The sequence below is a fragment of the Siniperca chuatsi genome, linkage group LG4, assembly GCF_020085105.1.
Source record: "Siniperca chuatsi isolate FFG_IHB_CAS linkage group LG4, ASM2008510v1, whole genome shotgun sequence".
NCBI lineage: Eukaryota > Metazoa > Chordata > Actinopteri > Centrarchiformes > Sinipercidae > Siniperca > Siniperca chuatsi.
This window is the reverse complement of record NC_058045.1, coordinates 25,779,412-25,796,908: the sequence shown is the minus strand read 5'-3', so window position 1 is coordinate 25,796,908 and position 17,497 is coordinate 25,779,412. Positions and strand designations below refer to the sequence as shown.

The window sequence follows — 17,497 nt, the reverse complement described above, 5'->3', positions numbered from 1 at the left end:
GGAAAATGATGGTGGTTCTGAGTTCAAAGGAGTAGATGTGGCGCAGATGGGGGTTTGAGCCATTTCCTTATGTCCATAGTCCATTCTGTTAAACGCTAGCTAGCTTCACTGAAAGTGATGATGGCGATGTGTTTTGTATAGCTAGTCAGGCAGCACCATCAAATTTGATTTTGCAATCTCTCTCTCTCTCTCTCTCTCTCTCTCTCTCTCAGCATAGACTGCAAGCCAGACACAGACGTCAAAGCTGGGTACATGAAATAAACCAATCAAGGGCACAACTAGCAGACTATCATAGTTTGGTCTGCCTGGATAGTGGCTGGTTTCAGTGATATTTCAGGCTGTTTGACCGGTCTGATCGCCAGATTGGCCACCTCAGCGTGACGTGGGGTTGCGTTTCTCCATCTCCAAAAGTTGATTCTGTTTCAACTTCTCCACCACAGGTTGCTTTTCGCCACAGTGCCTGATTTGATCTGGGAGGTAGGCCTACCTAAAGCCGGCCTGGCCATGATATTATCATATGTATTTTTAACTTGTGAATTTGTTTGTAAATTAATAGTTTTAATTATTTATCAATACACGATTACCATATTTAATGTTTATTATAGTTGTTGGGATTTACAATGGTTAAAGGGGCACCAAATTATGTAGGTGCAATCAATTAAATTTGGCTCTCAAAATTATCAAAGATAATCATAAATAATAATTTATTTAATAAAGTCCTTAGGGCACCACTCTTCTTTAAGAAGAGGAATGATAGCTTATTAATTGATTCAGTCTCAAAAAATACACTAAACTATCAATTTGGAACTCTGATTAATAATTTAATTAATAACTATAACTATAACCAAAATTACCATTAACAGCTAGTAGGTTGAAGGATTTGGAGTTCACCATAGAAGAGGTTGCAAATTACTCACTCTTGTGCAACATTAGGGAAACCAGCATAATTATACACAAGCATTTATTTAAAAGATAAACAAAGAAAAATGCACAATATGAAGACTAACTCTAAATTCACTAAACTACAGAACAAAGAGTGTGGGTGTGTGTGTGTGTGTGTGTCAGTGATCCAAGATACTTCTTGGATGTAAAATGGCGTCAAGCAAAAGAATGGGTGTATGTTTCTTTGTTCTGCCTCCGTATGTCTCACGTGCACAAGCATGAACACACGTGGTCAGAAACAAGGAAGCATGTGAAGCGGGAGCTTTAAAGTTACTATTCCGCCATGTGGTTGTGTTTAAGGCCAAATCGAAGTATGTGTGGATGATCTGTAATCGAACAGTGCCAAGTTAAGAGAGTTAGTTAGTATGCTTGCAGGTTTTGTGTGGTAGCTGCTGGCGCTAATTAAACTTGGTTGCAGAAATCTTATACAGGTCCTTGCGTCGCTGCTGTAAAATCAGAGCGTTCTGGTCTGCTGCATGTTTCTGCTCCAAGCAGATTGCATGGTGGAGGACACCGAGTAGCCATCTGCTGCATGCTGGAGGTGAAGCCAGGAGGAAAGAGAGCTTGCTTACTCTTGGTTAGCATTGATCTAGAAAGCAGAAATCTTAAGATGAAGGCAGGCGCCTGTGTTGCAGTCTAATCCTTTGTTCTTTGTCAGGGGGGGATCTGTGTAACGCAGACCTCCTGACGTCTGGGCGTAGAGCAAGGAGGAAAGAGAGCTTACAGTGATTGCTGACCCCTGACCTGGTGACATCCGGGTCATAGGCTGGCCGATGGTGGCTGGGAAGCTGTGTTCAATGGCTCTCGGGATTGTGGGACAAAAGAGAATGCAGTCTCCTAATAAAGTTAAGTTAAAAATCACACAAATTAATGAATTCATCTCTGGAGTCCCAACATAATATTTTGGGGGGGACACAAAAAGCTCATTTGGGACACAAAAGCTCATTTGGACAGGCATTGTCCCCCATGGCATTGTGCTGCCAGCACAGCATCTGACTGCTGGTGTTTATTGCCCTGTTAGACCCATTCTGAGTAATTATCAGAATTTATCATGAATTTATCATCATTAATTTTATCATGACTGATAGAACTGATGGCCCAAGCTACAAAAACAAAAACAAAGTTGCACTAAACTGTAGTTTTCCTTTGACGAAGGTCTTGCAGTTACCTTAGGCTAGGCTAAACACATCTTGGACCTCATCTCTGCACTGACACACAAAGATGAACCTGATATTGATGGCAAGCAAGCATGCATATTTCTTAAAATGTTGGAATGTTGGAATCTTTAAAACACTCAAACAGCAGTGCTGCCAGCTACAATGAACAAGAGACTCACACAGTGGAGTCCAAACACACACACACACGTGTTTGTTTCACTATCCCCATGGGTCGACAGTAATTGACGTAATGTTTTCCCTAGCCCCTTACCCTAACCTTAACCATCACAACTAAGTGCCTAACCTTAACTCTTACCCTAACCTAATTGTAATGTGTACTCTAAAACCAAGTCTTAACCCTCAAAAAGCAGTCTCTACCTGTGGAGACCTCAATTTTTGTCCCCATGGGTTAGTGTGCATTCAGTCCCCACCGGGATATAAGAACATGAAACAACACACACAACATACTGCATTGTGCCAGGTTAGATCTCCACATATTGGTACATATGAGTGTACAGTATTGTTGTTATGCTTAGGTGTTGCTTCAAAGGCAATTTCACTACTACTACTTCTGCATTGTCTCAGCCTTGCAGTGCACTCTGGTGGTAAAAAGGCTCATTGCTGTCTTTTGCTCAAGCTTCATCTGTTTTGTACTGAGTCAATGAACATACTATCTTGTAGTATGAAATATGAGTGTGATGTAGCCTGTGAGCCTTATCCGAGTCTTACGTCTACACTATACGCACACTTACCTGAATATGAATGTACAGCAATAGTTCAAAAAGAACTACTTATGCCAGTACCAGTATTTGGAATTTCATTTAGTATTGTGAAATATAATGTAGCAGTAGAAGTACAATACAGAGAATGACAGCATGTCTCATAATATCCAGCAATCCTGGATGTCTCAAGATGTTTTAGTCAGATGTCATAGTCATCTGAAGTCTTAGGATATTTAAAAACACAATGATGGTAATTTGTTCATGTACAATAAATGTTATTGTTACACTCAAACGCCAAACTAGACTGTGAGAGTGCTACTCAGTCCTTGTGCCAGTCCCTGCTCACTCAGACTGGATCAGCCACCCAATGAGCTGACCTGCAGGCTGTAATGCGTTCACTGGCAGGTTTTACATTATGATCCTCTGATAATACACTGTGGATACCTAAAATAGAGGTTAACCTGACACAAATACTTTTGTAACAATTTTATTACCAATAAATATCGACAATGCCCACCTTGGGACTTTCACCCAAAGAATACTCTCAACCGTTTTATCTCAAACTCAATTGCTCAGTTTCAGCTTTCCCAAGACCAAGGGGTTTCCCACCAACTCAGGGAAGTCCACAAGTAAAATCACAGACGTGGATTTTTAACAAAGTAAAACATGATTTATTTTTAATCAGTAAAAGGTCAATATAAAAACACTTATCCTTAAATACTGTAAAAAAAATGTTTTAAAAATACAAATGCCAATAATATAAAACGACCATAAATAACTAAAACAGAATGTTCACAGTCTTTAAGAAGGAGGAACTATTAATTGACCTGAGAAGGAGTTACAAAGAAACAGGGAGGTGTTAGGTTAAAGTGGCATAATGTTTACACAGAAACTAACACTGCAGTAATAAAACAACGAAATAAATAAGCAAAAGCACACTTAGGGTGAAGGCGTGCAAAACCGAGAAAGAGCCACTTGTTCAATGCACAACCCTATTAAAATAGCTGCTACCACCTCTATGAAGAATACTTCTTGACCATTTAAACAAGTATTTCTAAATTAATAGTCCTCCCAAAGTAAAACCAAATTAAAATTAAAACTACTAACAAGTAAAATACAATGAAATGTAAAATCAGGCAAAAACCCAAACACGGGGACGTCGGTCTCAATCACACGGTAAGCAGGAATACCATGTAGCAGCGGAAGGGAATGACCAAGGCTAACACGACAGGGGACTGATGTGGAAACTCACCGCATTGGTGGTATGTTGGGGTGAGCTGACTGGAGTAGGAGTGACAAATGCTGACTTAATCTGCCGGTTAAACTGGGCTCTAGGGATGAACAATGTCAATAGACTCACCAGTTTGGGCCAAACTGAAATAAATTAGCTAAAGTAACACACTAAACTAAGAGAGTGAACATGGTAAACGTTTCTTTCTAAACATCAGCATGTTAACATTGGCATTGTGAGCATGTTAGCATCCTGACATTAGAAGTTAGCTCAAAGCCCCACTGCCTTAGCACAGCGAGCTGTACAGAGCTGCAAGCGTGACTGACACTCCAGTCTGCAATTACAGCTAACACAATGATTATATTTTCTATTGGAAGAAAATGCAATTAAAGTTAGATACAGTTTATTATGTGATTTGTTTTTATTGATTTTCAGCTTTATTCCAGTCTGTTACTACATTACAAACATTTGTTAAAACATACAGTTTGATATGCTCTACATATCCTAACTTCATGGATCATTATGATATGATATGTACTTTGATATAGTCTGAGCTGGACCTTCTCTGGCTAAGTTTTATTTCTTGTTATTTAGTGCTAACATGGCTAACATGGAAATTACAATACATAGCTTCAGATCAGAAGTTGGCCTCGTAGGCCAGTAGATATCCATCGTTGTACATGTAGATCTGCCTGTTGGTGGGGTTATAGCTCAGACTGGCCACTCCTTTAGCTACCTTCTCCATTGGCAGCGCTAGTGAGTTGTCTTCTTTGCCTGTTGCTGTGTCGAAGGCATAGAACACCTCCTCGTGGTATTCGTCCACATAACGAGTGGCATATAGCACACCGCACACCATGAAAGCATTGCTCACCGCCTTCTTGAACAGCCTCGTCTCCCACGTCTGTGAGACATTGAGTGTCTCAGCCTCGCTGTCCCAAACTAGCTGGCTCACCACTAGATTACCGTGGTTACCGACAGTGGCATAGAGGGCCCATAGTCCCGTCTCGTCTGCCTGCCTCCACGCCCACATCACTATTGGCACGACAGTCATAGTAACAATACGGGAACTTGTTGTTGAAACCCACGCCGGTGCCTGGGAGTGTCACCCGTTTGACGGTGTTGCTGTTCAGGTCGTAGCGACAGACGTCTGCAGAGCGGTAGCAGTGATAGTACAGCGCTTCACCATATAGAACAGCACTGGGACCCTCAATGCTGTTGGCGTGACTGTTGGATGGAGCAAATGTAAAGTCCCTGTGGTTGGCAGAGGCCATGAAGTCTTCGTAGGTTTGGTATACGCGCAGGGAGTTGCCCCAGATGTGGCTGTCGAGCAGAGGCTGAACCCAGTAGCTGTTCTTCTGCCCCTCACTGTCCATCTGGGCCTGTTTGCCCCATGAACCAGAGATGTAGCTCTTACCGTGGGGACTGACCTTAGTCATGACAGGATCACTAATGTTGGTGATCAGGCCCTTGAGGCAGTACCTGTCCCGGCCTGGAAACAGAGAGAGATGAGAAGGGTCTGAAGATCAGGTGATATACAGTACAGGATAGAGTATCACCGTCTTTGTATTTCTGACCTAGGTTTGGTTTCAGAAGTGGTGGGGACACAAAAAAGTTTTAAGAAATCATTTATGTGATAAAATAATAAATTAGGGTGACATTGCCTTCCAATATATATATTCCACAGTAATATTCCATTTCCATAATAATAATAGTATTAAAACATTTGAAATTTTACGTAAACCTTTATATTGTTAATACACTAACCCTACTAGTTTTAAAAAAAAAAGTGTGACCCAAAATCACCCTGAAAGTATAAAAGTGAGGGGGACAAAAATAGAACTTTAAAAACTGAGGGGGGCACGTCCCCCGAGCCCCCTTTTTATTTCGCCCCTGGCCCTCAAACAGCCTGAAGGCATGTTCACACAAAGTTAATGCAAAGACGTGAATAGACGCGAATTCTCGCATATGTCGAGTGTCGGGGGGCTTGTTGTGTGGGGAGGACCGGGCGGAGTGACGGGACAGCGTCGCTGCTTGACCACAGACAGCTGCTGAGCCCCGGGGAGCTCTAGAGCCAGGGGGGCAGAGCTGGATCTTTTATATTACTGGCTGGAGGAGAGCTCAGAGTTTGTTTGTTTTTTACTTTTGGGATTAAAAAGTGGATTTCTTGTCAACCTCGCTTTTCAACCTCTCTACAGCAGGGAGCGGACTGCGGAGGTGCCGACCTCCACTGTTGTTACTGTAGGCACCCAGAGCTCCATGATAGCTACTATTTCATATTTATACAGAGACCAGACAAAACGGGAGATTGCTTGGAGAAAAGTAAGAGAGGACCACCTGGTAAATTTTGAAAATGTGTGTCTGTTACTTGATTCCAGCTATCGGTGGTACTTTAAGATGAAAAAAAAATTGCTTGCTTGTTGTCTTGCGGACAGACCTGACAAAGCATGATTTCAGACTTTTTACAAATCGGCATCATGATGTAGTTCTTTTGGCATCCTTTTGATCAGTTTATTGCAATTAAATCACAGCAAAATCAGTTTATTTTGGTTTCATACCGCTCCAGTAAGCCAGAAAGGGTGAATATTCGCGGGTTGTATTTAACGCGAGTAACTCAAGGCGAATATTCGCTTCGCGTTTGGTGTGAACACAGCTTGAGTCCACCACTGGGCAACATATTTTATTTTACTGGAGGTAACGCACATTTTTCCTCAGAGTTCTCTTGGTTCTTCATACTTATTGCAATGAATGAGTGAGTGCAATCTCCCACACACTTTCACACACACACACACACACACACACACACACACACACTTACATAGGGAGAGTCTTTGTGAGTTGTGCCAGGACTCAGGAAGTGTTTTCACCCAGTTTCTCTTGACTGTCTTCATGTTAATTGTGTCTGACATTTGCATCATGTCCACCACACGCAGTTTACCCACCTGACACACACACACATTTACAACATTGTGTAGTTAAGATATATAAATGGTAACCCATTAAATTTAACTTTAAACATTTTCAAATATCTCAGTTGTTTCTTCATGTTATATTTATTCTCTTGATTTATCACAAAAAGTTAGGACCTCTTTTCTTTTCCCATGACATGACACTATGAGCTAAGATAATGTAGCATTCTTATTTTTACTTTATTTTTCTTTGTTGTATTATATTACTATTCGCTGATGCAACAACCCAGTTTCCCCATATAGTTTAGTAAAGTTTGACTTCATGTTACTCCTGTAGGCTATTGCTCTACTACTTTAGGAATCATTTTAGTGTCTTCCAGTGGAGGAAGAAGAAGCTGCATACCACTGCCCAAAGGTTGATGCCCAGAAACTTCCTGAACACAGCAAACTGATTGAGAGGGATTATTTTTGTATTTTGAGTCTATGTATTTTTTTTTTAGGAAACTCCTACTTATTCTGCCTTTAAATAAAAGTATGTAAGTACAATCAGGAAAATGTACTCAAAGTAAAAGTACTCAATGCAGAAAGATGTCCCCTGTGACTGTTAAACTATTATATATTATATCATTAGATTATTATTACTTGTGTATTAATATAAAAGCAGCATCTTACTATTTAGTTGAGGTGGATCTAATTTTTAGCTGTTTTGTAGGACTGCAACTAACAGGATTATCGATTGATTGTTTGGTTTATAAAACATCTGAAAATTAGCATGATGTTAGCTCTTAACTGCTGAATCATGCTAGTTTTTCAAACTTGTGGGTCTGGGGTGATTTGTGCCAAACGGTTGGGTTAAGTTGTGCCAGTGGCACAACTCACCCCCACTTATGATTATTTTCAACATATTATTAATTTGTAATTTCTTACATTTTAGCACTTAAACTATGTGACATTCTTAATTTTAGAACAAAACCCATCATGCCACGCAGTTATAAAAGGAAGACAGACAGGGCTTCAACTCCTCTTGTGGAGTTGGACAGAGCAGTGAAAGAGGTGCAACAGGGAAAGACCATACGTCAGGTGGCAAGGGAGATGAAGATCTGCAGGATGACCTTGAAAAGATTCATGGAGAAGAAAAAGATAGGAGAAGTAACAAAGACAGGGTATAAGAGAACAGGACTTGCCAACCAAGTCTTCAAAGAAAACATGGAAACAGAGCTGGCAGACCATATAAAGGCTCTAGCAGCAATGTTTCATGGCATAAGTGCTATGAAATGCTGTGAGCTGGCTTTTGAGTATGCACAAAGAAATGGCATTGACATCCCTGCCAGCTGGATCAGAGAGAAAAAGCAGGTTAGGTTAAGTGTGCATTTATTAAGGAAAAGTTATAGGGAACATTGCTAATTATTTTCCCAGGACATGCTCATTGTCAGTTATCACCATACACATCCTACAGAGAAGATACCCTTTATGCTAATAAACTATTAACCTTTTCTAGGTCCTGATTGGTTCACAGCTTTTAAAGCACGCCACCACTTGTCATGCCGCACTCCTGAAGCAACCTCTCTTGGAAGAGCTACTGCCTTTAATAGGCACAACGTGGGGGAGTTCTTTGATAACCTCTCTAAAGTGATGGACAGGTAATCATCAATCATCAATCATAGGATCACATATCTCTCTCTCTCACTCACTCACTCACTCACACATACACACGAGGCAGCCAGGAAAGGAAAAAGTGCACATCTCTATTGGGTCTTCTGCCCTGAGTAGCAGAATTGACATTTACACACATAACCACCTTCATAATCTCATTTCAGGTATAACTTCCCTCCACACATGATGTACAACATGGACGAAACTGGTGTGACTACAGTGCAGACACCCAAGCAGATTGTCACAGAGAAAGGGAAGAAACAAGTGGGTTCAGTTACATCAGCTGAAAGAGGAGAGCTCGTCACTGTGGCCTGTGCAGTAAATGCCACAGGAAATGCAATCCCACCCATGTTTATTTTCCCTCGTGTTCGTTTCAAAGAATCCTTCATGAATGGATCACCTGCAGGGTCTATAGGTCTTGCTACAAAGTCTGGATGGATGAATGAAGAAGTCTTCACCACCTTCCTGGAGCACTTCATCCGACACACAAACTGCTCCATCGATCATCCAGTCCTGCTCATTCTGGACAACCATAAATCTCACATCTCACTGAAGGCAGTGACAACTGCTAAAGAAAATGGTGTCGTTATGCTCACCCTGCCACCTCACACCTCACACCGATTGCAACCATTGGACAAAACAGTCTATGGACCACTGAAAACCTACTTCTTCAGAGCAACGGACGGTTGGATGCGCACACATCCTGGTCGAACTGTGATCGATTTACGCAGGTCGCAGAACTTGTGAAGCAAGCATTTATGTCTGCAATGACCCCCACAAACATCACATCAGGTTTCAGAGCTACGGGCATATACCCATATAACAGGGATATCTTCCCAGATGAAGATTATGCCCCATCAATGGTAACAGACAGGCCAAACCCAGAAGAGCCCTCCACCAGGGCTGCTGCTGCTGCTGACCCGCCTGGACCATCACATGAGGAGCCAACCCATGCCAAAGGTCTTGAAACAGGTCCAGACCCAGGGTGCCACCTGCCACTCTTCCAGAACCAAATCCTGAGCACTCATCAAGTGATGAAACTGGTTCTGGTGCCCATGGGAATTATGTGTCCCCAAAAGTCATACTTCCCTTGCCAAAAGCCACAGCAAGAAGGCCCAGAATGATGAGGAAAAAGTAAAAACAAAAATCTTGACCGACACACCTGAGAAGATGGAGCTGGAGGAAGCACACAAAGAAAAACAAGATAAAAAGGCTAAAAAGGAAAAGAAAAAGAATGAAAGGCAGAAGAAAAATGGGCTCTGAAAGGCTCAAATCAAAACAAAATCATAAAGAAAAGGTTGTGCACAGTAGCTCAGAAGAAAGCACCATGGGCCTTCCACTTGATGACACCACTGATGATGAAGCAGAAGATGACCTGGAGAACACACACAACAGAGAAAATAAAAGGGCTGAAAAACAGAAAATGAATGAAAATAAGAAGAGAGGGGCTCTGAAAGTGTCCAAACCAACCAAACCCAAAAAGAAAGTGACTGTCTACAGTAGCTCAGAAGAGAGTGACATCTCCATTCCACTTAACGACACCACTGATTATGAGAGTTCAGATGTCCAGAATGATGATGATGATGGTGACAAGGATCTGTCTGCTGGTGACTTTGTCATTGTGAGCTTTGCTGGTAAAACCAAATCGTATAACTACGTTGGATTGGTGCAGAAGGTTGAGGGTGCAGACATCAGTGCAAAGTTTCTAAGGCAAAGTTATAAGAAGTCTGGGGATGGAAAGCCCATCTTTACATTTAAAGAAAATGATGAAGGAGTCATCCCTAGAGGTGATGTGCTCAAGAAACTACCCACACCCCAAAAACTTGGTGGTACAGCCAGAAGAGAGCAGAAGTTTATATTCCCCTGCAGCATTGACAAGTGGGATGTTAAGTAGTAGGCCAGATCCAGACCACCTTGACCTACATACCCACAGGGGATAGTCTGGAGAAGTGAGGAGATGGGCATGCCTCATCACTGTTTGACTTACCTGCCATTTGTTTAATTTAGCTAACACTGATTTCAGTTATGTTATTAGAGAAGTTTTGTTCAGTTTTTAAGTGGCACAATAGGATGTTTAGAAATTAGCCTAGTCACTTTATTCTTATATGTTACATAATTGACAGATAGCGTTCTATGTATGTCAACAGGCATCTATTACCAAAGCCTTTTTGCCTGAAATGATTCACAAATATCATATTATGTATTTAAGTTTTTTGTGTTTTCACCAAAACTACAAAATATGACTTATTCCAACAGTTTAATATGGTGACAATATCTAAATAAACCTTAAATAAGTAATTTTGTATTGAATTTGTCTTGCTTTCATATAGCATTACAGTTCATAACATTAAAATGTTCTGTTTTACTTCAGAAATCACTGGCATAATTTACCCCAACATATTCTCCCCAAAGGCACAACTTACCCCGCACCAGGGGCAAGTTGTGCCACAAGACCACTTTTTCCCCAAAGCTATATTTCTGAAACTATTTATTTCAGATCCAAAGTTATTGTTCTCAGGGATGCACCACATCCTGAAATATATGTACATTCTTAAGTTGAAGGCATTACTGTCATGGCCTCACTTTAAAGTCACTTTGAGTAAAAACTGGCACAACTCACCCCACTTTCCCCTACTTACCTCTGAAGTCTTTGGGGATTGATTTGCAGGACTCAGCAGTGTTCTTCAGGTAGCGCAGTTTCTCTTTGACTGTCTTCATGTTAATTGTGTCTGACATTTGCATCCTGTCCACATATTTACGCAGTTTACCCACCTGACACACACACACATTTACAACATTGTGTAGTTAACATATATAAATGGTAACCCATTAAATTTAACTTTAAACATTTTCAAATATCTCAGTTGTTTCTTCATGTTATATTTATTCTCTTGATTTATCACAAAAAGTTAGGACCTCTTTTCTTTTCCCATGACATGACACTATGAGCTAAGATAATGTAGCATTCTTATTTTTACTTTATTTTTCTTTGTTGTATTATATTACTATTCGCTGATGCAACAACCCAGTTTCCCCATATAGTTTAGTAAAGTTTGACTTCATGTTACTCCTGTAGGCTATTGCTCTACTACTTTAGGAATCATTTTAGTGTCTTCCAGTGGAGGAAGAAGAAGCTGCATACCACTGCCCAAAGGTTGATGCCCAGAAACTTCCTGAACACAGCAAACTAATAAGATACTAAGAAAATACAGGTAGAGGACAGGCTCTCTGCAGATACAGACACGACCACCTACTTCAAGTGGGTCATAAATGATGATTGAGAGGGATTATTTTTGTATTTTGAGTCTATGTATTGTTTTTTAGGAAACTCCTACTTATTCTGCCTTTAAATAAAAGTATGTAAGTACAATCAGGAAAATGTACTCAAAGTAAAAGTACTCAATGCAGAAAGATGTCCCCTGTGACTGTTAAACTATTATATATTATATCATTAGATTATTATTACTTGTGTATTAATATAAAAGCAGCATCTTACTATTGTAGTTGGTTGAGGTGGATCTAATTTTTAGCTGTTTTGTATAGGACTGCAACTAATGATTATAAGGATTATCGATTGATTGTTTGGTTTGTAAAACATCTGAAAATAGTGAGAAATGCCGTCACAATTACCCAGAGCCCTAAGTGACACCTTCACAATGCTTGTTTTGTCCAACCAATAGTACAAACCACAAAATTATTAAAAAGTGAATTAAATTTATTAAAATAATTAAAAGGAAAATCAGCAAATCCTCACTTTTGTTAAACTGGAACCATGCAATATTTTTGCATGAAAAATTACTTAAACAATCATCAAAATATTTGGCAGTTAATCTTCTGTCAATCAATTAATTGGCTGATTGTTTCAGCTGTACTTGTACATTTCATACATTCTATGTGCAAAACTCTTAATTTTAAAGTAACTAGCAACTAAAGCTGTCAAATAATTATAGTGGAGTAAAAAGTACATTTCCCTCTGAAATGTAGTGACGTAGAAGTATAAAGTGCCATGAAACAAAAATACTCAAATAAAGTACAAGTACCTCAAATTTGTACTTAAGTACAGCACTTGGGTAAATGTACTTTTACATTTTACCACTGGTGTCTTCACTGCATATTTTACTGTACCTCTTTGGAGAGTTTTTGTGTTTGGGTGTTGTTTAGCTGGCTTTGAATGGCACCAACGTTTGTCTCCAGCTGGCTGAGCTCCTGGCCCAGCAGGCGCAGAGACAAGGCCGTGTACAGGCCCTGGTCGTGCAGGTACTGGTGAGGCTCCAGCCGGGCCGTCACGTTCTTAACCAGAGCCTGGATCTGAGGGAGACGCTGGCTGGACAACTTCAGCTGCAAGGAAACACAGACAGAAAATCCCGTGCTGTTTCTTGATAAGGGAATGTGTTTTCAGGATTCCAAGTTCATATATTCTGAAATCTTCCCATTTTCCTCATTTTAATTGGGTACTGTACCTTCACACAGTCACAAGACATGCAAGTCAGGTGAACTGAAGAGTCTAAAATACAGATAGTAATTGTAATAATCACAATTGTTGAATCCAATCAAAATGTCACATTAGAATAAACACTTCTAACCTGCATTGTATGACTCAGGACCACTGTATCCATATAATAAGGTGGAATTGGACTGGACCCAGTCTGAATTAAGTACCACACTCACCACTGTAAAGTGATGCTGGTTGACCTTAGTTCTCACCTGTTCCTGCAGGTTGTTCAAAGATCCTTCACAGGACAGAACCTGCTGCAGCACGGCCTCGTACTTCACAACAGGAATGACCACAGGTTGGAGTCCACCGCACACACACACAAGCTGTTCTTCTTCTGGCCAGACACCCGCTGAGTCTGGCCATCACCCTGTAGTCACACATATACAAAAACACAGATGTCGTAAATAAGAGATTTACATGGATAGAAAAGAGACTGCATTAACAAAAAGAGAAAAGGAAGAAAAAAAACCTCACTTAAATGTCATCAAGTGTTATATCTTCCACTTTTGTCTTAAGTTTCTAAGAGTAGGATATCAAGTGTAAACTCACTGATAACAGCAGCAATAGTAGGAGCAGCAGCAGCAGCATGTTTAGAGCTGGAGAAATGAATGGACTGGAATGAGTGGACTGACAAAGACAGAAGCTGTTAGTACTGAAATCACCACCCCACCTCTTCTCTTTTCTATAATAAACTCACTCATAACAAATACACATTTTGCTGACTTGCTTCTTGTCATTGGTGAGTCACTACACAGCCTTAAAAATACAAATGTGGATGTGAAAAATGTGAACATGGCATTTCATAGCAGTTATGGTCCCATATTTCCCCCTTCTTTCATGCAATGGTTATTATTTCCCCTTTGTAATATTCTCTGCAGTGTTGTCTCCGGTTTTAAAAAATGCTTTGCAAGACCTGATGTTTGTAAGTATGTGTTAAAAATATTCATAAAATATTTAGTTAAAATCCTTCACAGAATCTCACTTACTGGTGGATTATTTCATTTGTTTGTCTTTTTTAACTTAATATTAGTACATATAATTAGTGGGTGGGAAAGAACTGTTGATTTGCTTATTTGTTTTTGTATTAGCTGTTATCAGGGGAAACAGTGGGAACTAAAGACATTAGTGGCCTGGATAATGGAGATCAGCAGGGCAGGAAAGCTCAGGCAGGTGGACTGGGGTCTAGACAGAGGAGCAGGATACCTCAGACCAAAGATTCAGAATCAGAATCAGCTTTATTGCCAAGTGGGTTACACAAGAAAGAAATTTGCTTTGGTATTTTGGTGCAAACAATAAACATAGTACAAATATAAAGAAAGATAAAGCAAGTACTGCAGGTCAAGAATCATAAATATAAAATTGAAAATAAGATATTAAAGAATATTTAATAATATTATAAGAAAATAATAAAGAATATGTATAATATGACTGTTATTTAAATGACATTTTGTGCAGTGTGCAAAATATTTAAATGGGAATGTGCAAAAGTTTACAGTATGAGTATACTGTACTATAAGGGGTGGGGGTTAGGGGGTATGAAAGTCAGTGTCAGTGGGGTCCCAGGCCAGCTGCGGTGGGGGAGTGTCTGAAACAGTTTGTGTCCAGGGTGGGAGGGACCTTCTCAGCGGAGTGAATGATAGCGGGGAACCGGTGATAATTACCTCTGAAGTCTTTGGGGATTGATTTGCAGGACTCAGCAGTGTTCTTCAGGTAGCGCAGTTTCTCTTTGACTGTCTTCATGTTAATTGTGTCTGACATTTGCATCCTGTCCACATATTTACGCAGTTTACCCACCTGACACACACACACATTTACAACATTGTGTAGTTAACATATATAAATGGTAACCCATTAAATTTAACTTTAAACATTTTCAAATATCTCAGTTGTTTCTTCATGTTATATTTATTCTCTTGATTTATCACAAAAAGTTAGGACCTCTTTTCTTTTCCCATGACATGACACTATGAGCTAAGATAATGTAGCATTCTTATTTTTACTTTATTTTTCTTTGTTGTATTATATTACTATTCGCTGATGCAACAACCCAGTTTCCCCATATAGTTTAGTAAAGTTTGACTTCATGTTACTCCTGTAGGCTATTGCTCTACTACTTTAGGAATCATTTTAGTGTCTTCCAGTGGAGGAAGAAGAAGCTGCATACCACTGCCCAAAGGTTGATGCCCAGAAACTTCCTGAACACAGCAAACTAATAAGATACTAAGAAAATACAGGTAGAGGACAGGCTCTCTGCAGATACAGACACGACCACCTACTTCAAGTGGGTCATAAATGATGATTGAGAGGGATTATTTTTGTATTTTGAGTCTATGTATTGTTTTTTAGGAAACTCCTACTTATTCTGCCTTTAAATAAAAGTATGTAAGTACAATCAGGAAAATGTACTCAAAGTAAAAGTACTCAATGCAGAAAGATGTCCCCTGTGACTGTTAAACTATTATATATTATATCATTAGATTATTATTACTTGTGTATTAATATAAAAGCAGCATCTTACTATTGTAGTTGGTTGAGGTGGATCTAATTTTTAGCTGTTTTGTATAGGACTGCAACTAATGATTATAAGGATTATCGATTGATTGTTTGGTTTGTAAAACATCTGAAAATAGTGAGAAATGCCGTCACAATTACCCAGAGCCCTAAGTGACACCTTCACAATGCTTGTTTTGTCCAACCAATAGTACAAACCACAAAATTATTAAAAAGTGAATTAAATTTATTAAAATAATTAAAAGGAAAATCAGCAAATCCTCACTTTTGTTAAACTGGAACCATGCAATATTTTTGCATGAAAAATTACTTAAACAATCATCAAAATATTTGGCAGTTAATCTTCTGTCAATCAATTAATTGGCTGATTGTTTCAGCTGTACTTGTACATTTCATACATTCTATGTGCAAAACTCTTAATTTTAAAGTAACTAGCAACTAAAGCTGTCAAATAATTATAGTGGAGTAAAAAGTACATTTCCCTCTGAAATGTAGTGACGTAGAAGTATAAAGTGCCATGAAACAAAAATACTCAAATAAAGTACAAGTACCTCAAATTTGTACTTAAGTACAGCACTTGGGTAAATGTACTTTTACATTTTACCACTGGTGTCTTCACTGCATATTTTACTGTACCTCTTTGGAGAGTTTTTGTGTTTGGGTGTTGTTTAGCTGGCTTTGAATGGCACCAACGTTTGTCTCCAGCTGGCTGAGCTCCTGGCCCAGCAGGCGCAGAGACAAGGCCGTGTACAGGCCCTGGTCGTGCAGGTACTGGTGAGGCTCCAGCCGGGCCGTCACGTTCTTAACCAGAGCCTGGATCTGAGGGAGACGCTGGCTGGACAACTTCAGCTGCAAGGAAACACAGACAGAAAATCCCGTGCTGTTTCTTGATAAGGGAATGTGTTTTCAGGATTCCAAGTTCATATATTCTGAAATCTTCCCATTTTCCTCATTTTAATTGGGTACTGTACCTTCACACAGTCACAAGACATGCAAGTCAGGTGAACTGAAGAGTCTAAAATACAGATAGTAATTGTAATAATCACAATTGTTGAATCCAATCAAAATGTCACATTAGAATAAACACTTCTAACCTGCATTGTATGACTCAGGACCACTGTATCCATATAATAAGGTGGAATTGGACTGGACCCAGTCTGAATTAAGTACCACACTCACCACTGTAAAGTGATGCTGGTTGACCTTAGTTCTCACCTGTTCCTGCAGGTTGTTCAAAGATCCTTCACAGGACAGAACCTGCTGCAGCACGGCCTCGTACTTCACAACAGGGAATGACCACAGGTTGGAGTCCACCGCACACACACACAAGCCGTTCTTCTTCTGGCCAGACACCCGCTGAGTCTGGCCATCACCCTGTAGTCACACATATACAAAAAACACAGATGTCGTAAATAAGAGATTTACATGGATAGAAAAGAGACTGCATTAACAAAAAGAGAAAAGGAAGAAAAAAAACCTCACTTAAATGTCATCAAGTGTTATATCTTCCACTTTTGTCTTTAGTTTCTAAGAGTAGGATATCAAGTGTAAACTCACTGATAACAGCAGCAATAGTAGGAGCAGCAGCAGCAGCATGTTTAGAGCTGGAGAAATGAATGGACTGGAATGAGTGGACTGACAAAGACAGAAGCTGTTAGTACTGAAATCACCACCCCACCTCTTCTCTTTTCTATAATAAACTCACTCATAACAAATACACATTTTGCTGACTTGCTTCTTGTCATTGGTGAGTCACTACACAGCCTTAAAAATACAAATGTGGATGTGAAAATGTGAACATGGCATTTCATAGCAGTTATGGTCCCATATTCCCCCTTCTTTCATGCAATGGTTATTATTTCCCTTTGTAATATTCTCTG

The 17,497-nt window shown here is 39.8% G+C and overlaps 1 pseudogene; it reads right to left on the bottom strand.

The window, feature by feature from the left end:
- Window positions 1-4,449: 4,449 nt before the first annotated feature.
- LOC122874994 lies at window positions 4,450-17,305 on the bottom strand (annotated as a pseudogene).
- Between the last annotated feature and the right edge of the window lie 192 nt (window positions 17,306-17,497).